This window comes from Nicotiana sylvestris, chromosome 8, assembly GCF_000393655.2.
Source record: "Nicotiana sylvestris chromosome 8, ASM39365v2, whole genome shotgun sequence".
Classification (NCBI taxonomy): domain Eukaryota; kingdom Viridiplantae; phylum Streptophyta; class Magnoliopsida; order Solanales; family Solanaceae; genus Nicotiana; species Nicotiana sylvestris.
In genome coordinates, this window is record NC_091064.1 from 139662075 (window position 1) to 139668253 (window position 6179).

General features: G+C 34.7%; 1 long non-coding RNA gene across 1 annotated transcript; it reads left to right on the forward strand.

Annotated features, from left to right (window-relative positions):
• The first annotated feature begins 4735 nt into the window (after positions 1-4735).
• LOC104212957 (uncharacterized) lies at positions 4736-5950 on the forward strand. The gene is made up of 3 exons (XR_707485.2): positions 4736-4989; positions 5327-5567; positions 5689-5950. It is a non-coding gene; the product is annotated as an uncharacterized lncRNA (long non-coding RNA).
• The last annotated feature ends 229 nt before the right edge of the window (positions 5951-6179 follow it).

The following is a 6179-nucleotide window of genomic DNA, read 5'->3' on the forward strand; positions in this document are numbered from 1 at the left end:
CTTCAGGTTCACCAAACCTTCAAGTTTGTTGGTCTCCAAGTCCGCCCTTTGCCTTAAAAGAGAAGAGAAGAGAGGCGTCAAAAGGAAACACAAGTATAACGAAAAGGTTGCTTGGCACAACGTTTCAAATTCAATGAGACTTGAACCCAAGATATTTGAGAGAATACAGCTCTTAAATTTAGATTGATGGTAGGTAATACATCTTCCGATTTCGAGGCTTCCATACCAAGATACAAAAGTTTTGGTGAAGTCGCACAATTCGTCAGCGTGTCAGAATTTTACATTGAATTTGGAATATTATCTGAAACTATCCTTAAGGTATTAAATTTTCAATTTTGGATATGATTTAAATTTCGAAGTTTGGTTTCCAAAAATCAAACGGTTCATAATTTCGATGTTTCTACACCAAAATATGAATTGTTTCGTGAGACTACGCAAATCTTGAATTGATGGCGTGGTACAATACAAAGTTGATTTCAAAATATTATCTGGGATGATTCTGAAATTGTTTGATTAAGAATTTTGGATATGTTCTAGATCTTGAAGTCTAGTTTTCAAAAAATCAAACGGTTCATAATTTTGACGTTCCTACACCAAGATATAAAGTTTTTGGTGAGACTGCACAAACCTGGAATTGATGGCGTGGTACAATACAAAGTTGATTTCAAAATATTATTTGGGACTATTCTAAAGTTGTTTGATTGAAAATTTAGGATATGTCCTAGATCTTGAAGTCTAGTTTTCAAGAAATCAAATGGACTATAATTTCGACGTTCCTACACCAAGATATGATTTTTTTGGTGAGACTGCACAAATCTGGAATTGATAGCGTGATGCAATATAAAGTTGATTTCAAAATATTATCTAGGACGATTTTGAAGTTGTTTGATTGAGAATATTGGATATGTTCTAAATCTTGAAGTCTAATTTTTGAAAAATCAAACTGTTCATAATTTCAACGTCTCTACACCAAGATATGATTTTTTGGTGAGACTGCGCAGATCTGCAATTTCCTTGGAATCTATAGTTGGTTTCAAAATATTATCCGATTCATTTTGAGAGTAATCTCTCCGATAGCCGGGTCGTTTTGAGAGTAATCTCTCCGATAGTCGGGCCACATTGAGAGTAATCTCTCCGATAGTCGGGTCATTTTGGGAGTAATCTCTCCCGTAGTTATGCCACATTGAGAGTAATCTCTCCGATAATTGGGTCATGTTGAGAGTAATCTCTCCGATAGTCGGGCCTCCTTGAGAGTAATCTCTCCGATAGTCGAATTATTTTGAGAGTAATCTCTCCAATAGTTGGGTCATTTTGAAAGTAATCTCTCCGATAGTCGAGTCGTTTTGAAAGTAATCTCTCCGATAATCCGGTCATTTTGAGAGTAATCTCTCCGATAGTCGAGCCCCATTGAGAGTAATCTTTCGGATAGTCGGGCCACTAAGAGTAATCTTTCCGATATTTGGGCAAGGATGAGTACCCATCCCTTACACCCTAAGACCGCCTTCTTCATGTGTGAATCATCTTGTTGAACAAGAACATATCTTTTTCGCTTGACCTACAAAAAAAAAAAAAAAGACAACAAAAGAAAAAAGGAACAAGAAAAGGAGAAGAAATTACCTTTGTGTTATTGCTTCCGAGTCCACAAAATATAGACTCTAAGTGGCTTGCAAATAATGCAAATTGATGCTCAACAAACGCGAGAGCATGCAGTATTTATATATGTCAAACGGTAGTGGTTGGCCCTTTAGAATTCGATGTGGTACTCGATAATTTGACTCCTAATTGGATTCAAAAGTGTTTTCATAGTAGGGGTTGAAGAATGAGTAGGACAAAGAGGAACGAGTTCAAATCTGAATAGGTGTGCCTTTCAGATTATTACTTGGATTAGGACACGGGCAACATCCATAATTATTAGTGAGATTGAAAAGAAGGAAAATGTGGATTTTCTAATTCACCAGTATGGCAATGTCAGTTGCTTGGTATTTTAGATCTATGTTCTTTAATCTTAAACTAAGTTAAACAATCAGGAAAAGAACAAGCAAATGTTGTTGTGATACTTCAAGTCTAGTCTTCGAATTATATATCCGACAAGTCTTGAAGTAGGGGCATTTGTAAGCATATAAATTTTATTGGAATTAAGTCCGTAAAATAATTTGGAATATATTTTAAATTCAAGATATATTAGTTCAAACAAATTTATTGGGCTAATATAATTGGATTAGTTATATAAGTCCAACATATATGGATTAAATAAATAAGTCTTAATCCATTGGGCTAGCCCATTTAATTGGGCTAAAGTGATGAGCCCACTTCGTTAAGCCCAAGATGTCATCTTCCTAGAGGCCCAGTTTGGTGTCACGTGTCAAATGACGTGGCGCGCGTAGTCAAACGGAAGAGCCAATAGGATCATGCCTCAAAATGACAAGGCATGCCAAATCACACTAAAAGGCCAATGAAATCGTGCCACGTGCGTAGGTGACATGTTCTGGCCAATCAAATGCGGTCATATCATACTTCAATTTGATTGGTCGGAATGAGTTTGTTCTTATCACAACTCTTCCTTTTCACAACTATAAATAGGGGTCTTCATAACTCAGAAAAGGACCAGAAGTTATAGCGAGAAGCAATAGAGAGCTCGTGGATCAAACGCCGCAAATTTCTCTACAAGTTTCAAGCTTCAAGCAATCAAATTCAAGCTCAAGAACGAAGAACAAATCAAGGTCAAGTTCAAGCAATCAAACTCAAGCTCAAGAACAAGATCATCGTTCGTGGCAACAAACATAGATTCAAGATCAAGTTCAAAGACCCTTGAATTTATTTACTATTGAAAAGAAGAATCAGAGGATTCATAGAGATTGTACACTCATATTATTTGAAATCAAATACTACGATTGTTGCGATATTTTCGATCTTGATTTTATTTTCTCATCGCAAATTTATTGTCTATATTTGCGATAAACTCTTTAAGTATTTATTTTCCATACTTTCTCTTTGTGAGTGACTCTGACTGTGGATTTACCGTCTCATTTTCGATGAAACTGTAATATAAATAGAGTTATTTATAGTATGGTCACATCGATAAACTGGTCAATGGAAATTTGTTTTCTCTGTGGTAGTATCTTCATTTCCCAAAGTAATTTCCAGGAAATATTATTCTCCGATTACGTGCATATACTTATTGCTGGTATTGAAGTCCTTTCTTACTTTTACTTTTTCTGTTAACTTTCACAAATAATTAGTTGTTCTTAAAATTAAAGTTGTAACTGTTGCGAGAAATTCTTATAAGACCAACTGAAGGATCAGTTAAATATTATACAACTAACAACTTTTAAGTTGCCCACCCAGCTCCGAATGAAAAGGAGCTAACAGAAGTGCAAAACGACATCCTTATTTGTGAATCACATATTTATTTCATTAGAATTCAGTAATATACTGCGGTCAACTTATGATTTTTCTTAGTAGACTTCAAAAATATCTCGAAATAAAGAAACCTATCTTTAATGACGACTTCTATTCAAATTGGTATTATGTGTTGTTAATGACCAATCCTTAGCTATTCAGGTAAATACTCAAAAGATGGACTTATGGAAAAACTTAACATGCTAATTATAAAGTCATTTATGCCTATTTTGCACTTTCTGTTTCACTAATCGTACTCGAGAAAATACCCCGAGTGCAACAGCTGAAATAGCGGTAAAGTTGTTCAAATCAGTTGGATTATTTTTTATCGAATTGAAACTTAAAACTTGATAACTTCTAATCTTCTGATGCAACGACACTTTGTTGGTTGGTTAATGCAATCGATCCGACTTGGTGTGTCATCTATTTTCTATTATGTGATTTGCTTGGAGTCTTAACACTCCGCCACTTCTAAATTGTACCAACTTTTGTTTCATATGTATACTCGGACTTCACTGCTAGAAAGTCTGCAAAAATCGACCACGGTCTACCCACCAATTTTGATCGGTCAAAAAACCGATCAAAGTTGATCGATTTTTCAAAATATTGTATTTTTAATTTTTTTTTTTACAAAACCGACCAACTTTGGTCGATTTTCTTTGGCGCAAAAATACGGAAAACTATTTTTGAGTCCCACAAAATTTATTTTTCAAGAAACCGACCAACTTTGATCGATTTTTTATTTAAAATAAATTTAAATTAATAGTAAACAACCGACCAAAATTGGTCAGTTAATTCGGCCGGTCATTTTAAAAAACCGACCAACTTTGATCGGTAATTTTATTTTTTAATGCAATAGATCAACTTTGGGCGGTTATTTTCCTGCAAAAATATAATTAAAGAGTATAAATGAAATAAAAGACAGTCTTAAAATAATATGCATCAATGGTCTAGTGGTAGAATAGTATCTTGCCACAGTACAGACCCCGCGATTCTCATATGGTGCATTTTTTAATTACATAATTAAAATACCGAGCAACGTTGGTCCGTTTTTTCGGCAATTGTTTTTTTGAATCTAATTGACCGACCAAAGTTGGTCGGTAATTTCTGACCAACTTTGGTCGCTATGCCCTTTCGACCTTCAAAATACCATCCAGACGTAAATGGTCACATTTTGGACGGTTATTGGCCATTATCGACCATGATCAATTTTTTGGACGGTTTTGCCCGGATTTCCTTGCTTGTGATTTGATCTTTTGTGACTTGCAGTTAAGTAGCAAACCACTTGAAGTAACTAGAGTATCTGTGCTTACCATTCTAAACTCCACTGTCGGTGGACGTACACTTTGATGTAAAAATGTTCATAGATCCGTTGATGTGATGATACCAAGTGCGGTTAGCACCAGTCAATTCTTGGTAAAACAAAATTACTGCATTTTTAAAATTTACTTCCTCGCTGTTCCAACTTTTAATAGCTCTGTTTGATTCTTTAGTTCACACTGATTCTTCACGGAGTTTGACTGTAGATGCTTAAAATCCTTTTAAAGTTTGTATGGGATATCATATTACCTTACCCTGATGAAGAGCAAGGTACTTTCTCTCTTTATTTGTTTGCGCACTTTCAACTTACAAATTTGGACCTGCTGTGATCGCTAAGTTATACTATATTAGTCTTTTTGTCACGAAAAGTATTGATATTTAGGAACTAAACTATAACAAAAAGGCACTTCCTACATTTTAGTCAAATTTCATTTGGTTTGAATCTCAGGACATTTTGTTGCTGTATGTGGTCGCTAAATCACAATAGATTAATCTTTTTTTCACGAAAAGCATAGATATTTAGGAAGTGCACTTAAACTATACTTCCTACATTTTTAGTCAAATTTCATTTGGTTTGAATCTCAGAATATCTTGTGTCTGCTTGCAGATATTTGGGAAAAGCATTTTCATTACAAACATTCTTTGCTGGATTATGTTTCTCTCTCTTCACCAACATTCATTTTTGCTACAAATGATCAGTGACATACTCAAAAAAAAAAAAGATGGAGTTCAGTCTATACACCATGCTTCTACTTCTCATTTTCCAGCGCAATAATTAAAAGAGAACCTAATTAAATTAGGAATGACCCAGACTACACTGTTGTTTAAATTGTTGGGTTCAATATAAGGTACTTGAACTACTTCATTTATAATCTACTTTTCCCTTCACCATTACGTATTTATCTGATGTTTTTTTGGATAATGCATTACTTATGTATCTAATATAATCACTGGTTATTATGCTTTTAGGTAATATATATAGAGAATTGACACACTTCTGATATGCTTCGCTTGGCTGCATCAAGATTGATAGCATTCCTTTGCGTAGCCTCTCAAGAAGTTGTAAGATCGAGTGTGAAGAATTATTGGCGTTATGACTTGGAGTACTGTAGACACTGCTCCATGTAACTACTCTTGTTGATTTCTATATAGCCACAAGATCAAATAATCTTTTACATTATACGTATCTATTTTGTTTGGTAGACAAATTAACTTTCCGTTGTCTCCTTGGAGAGATATATACACGAGCTGTTTTGTGCTTCTCCTTTGACTGTCAAGTAAACATATAAACATTTAGAGCTTATTCTTAAGCGATGCAACCAACTTCAAAAAAGAAAAAGAAAAAGAAAAACTCTACTTGCTAACTGGTGCAAACAACTTCAGGGAAGGAAAAAAAATTCTACTACTTTGGCTTTGGTAATTGGGCCTGGGCTCAGCCCGGGCTAACAACACTAGTACTC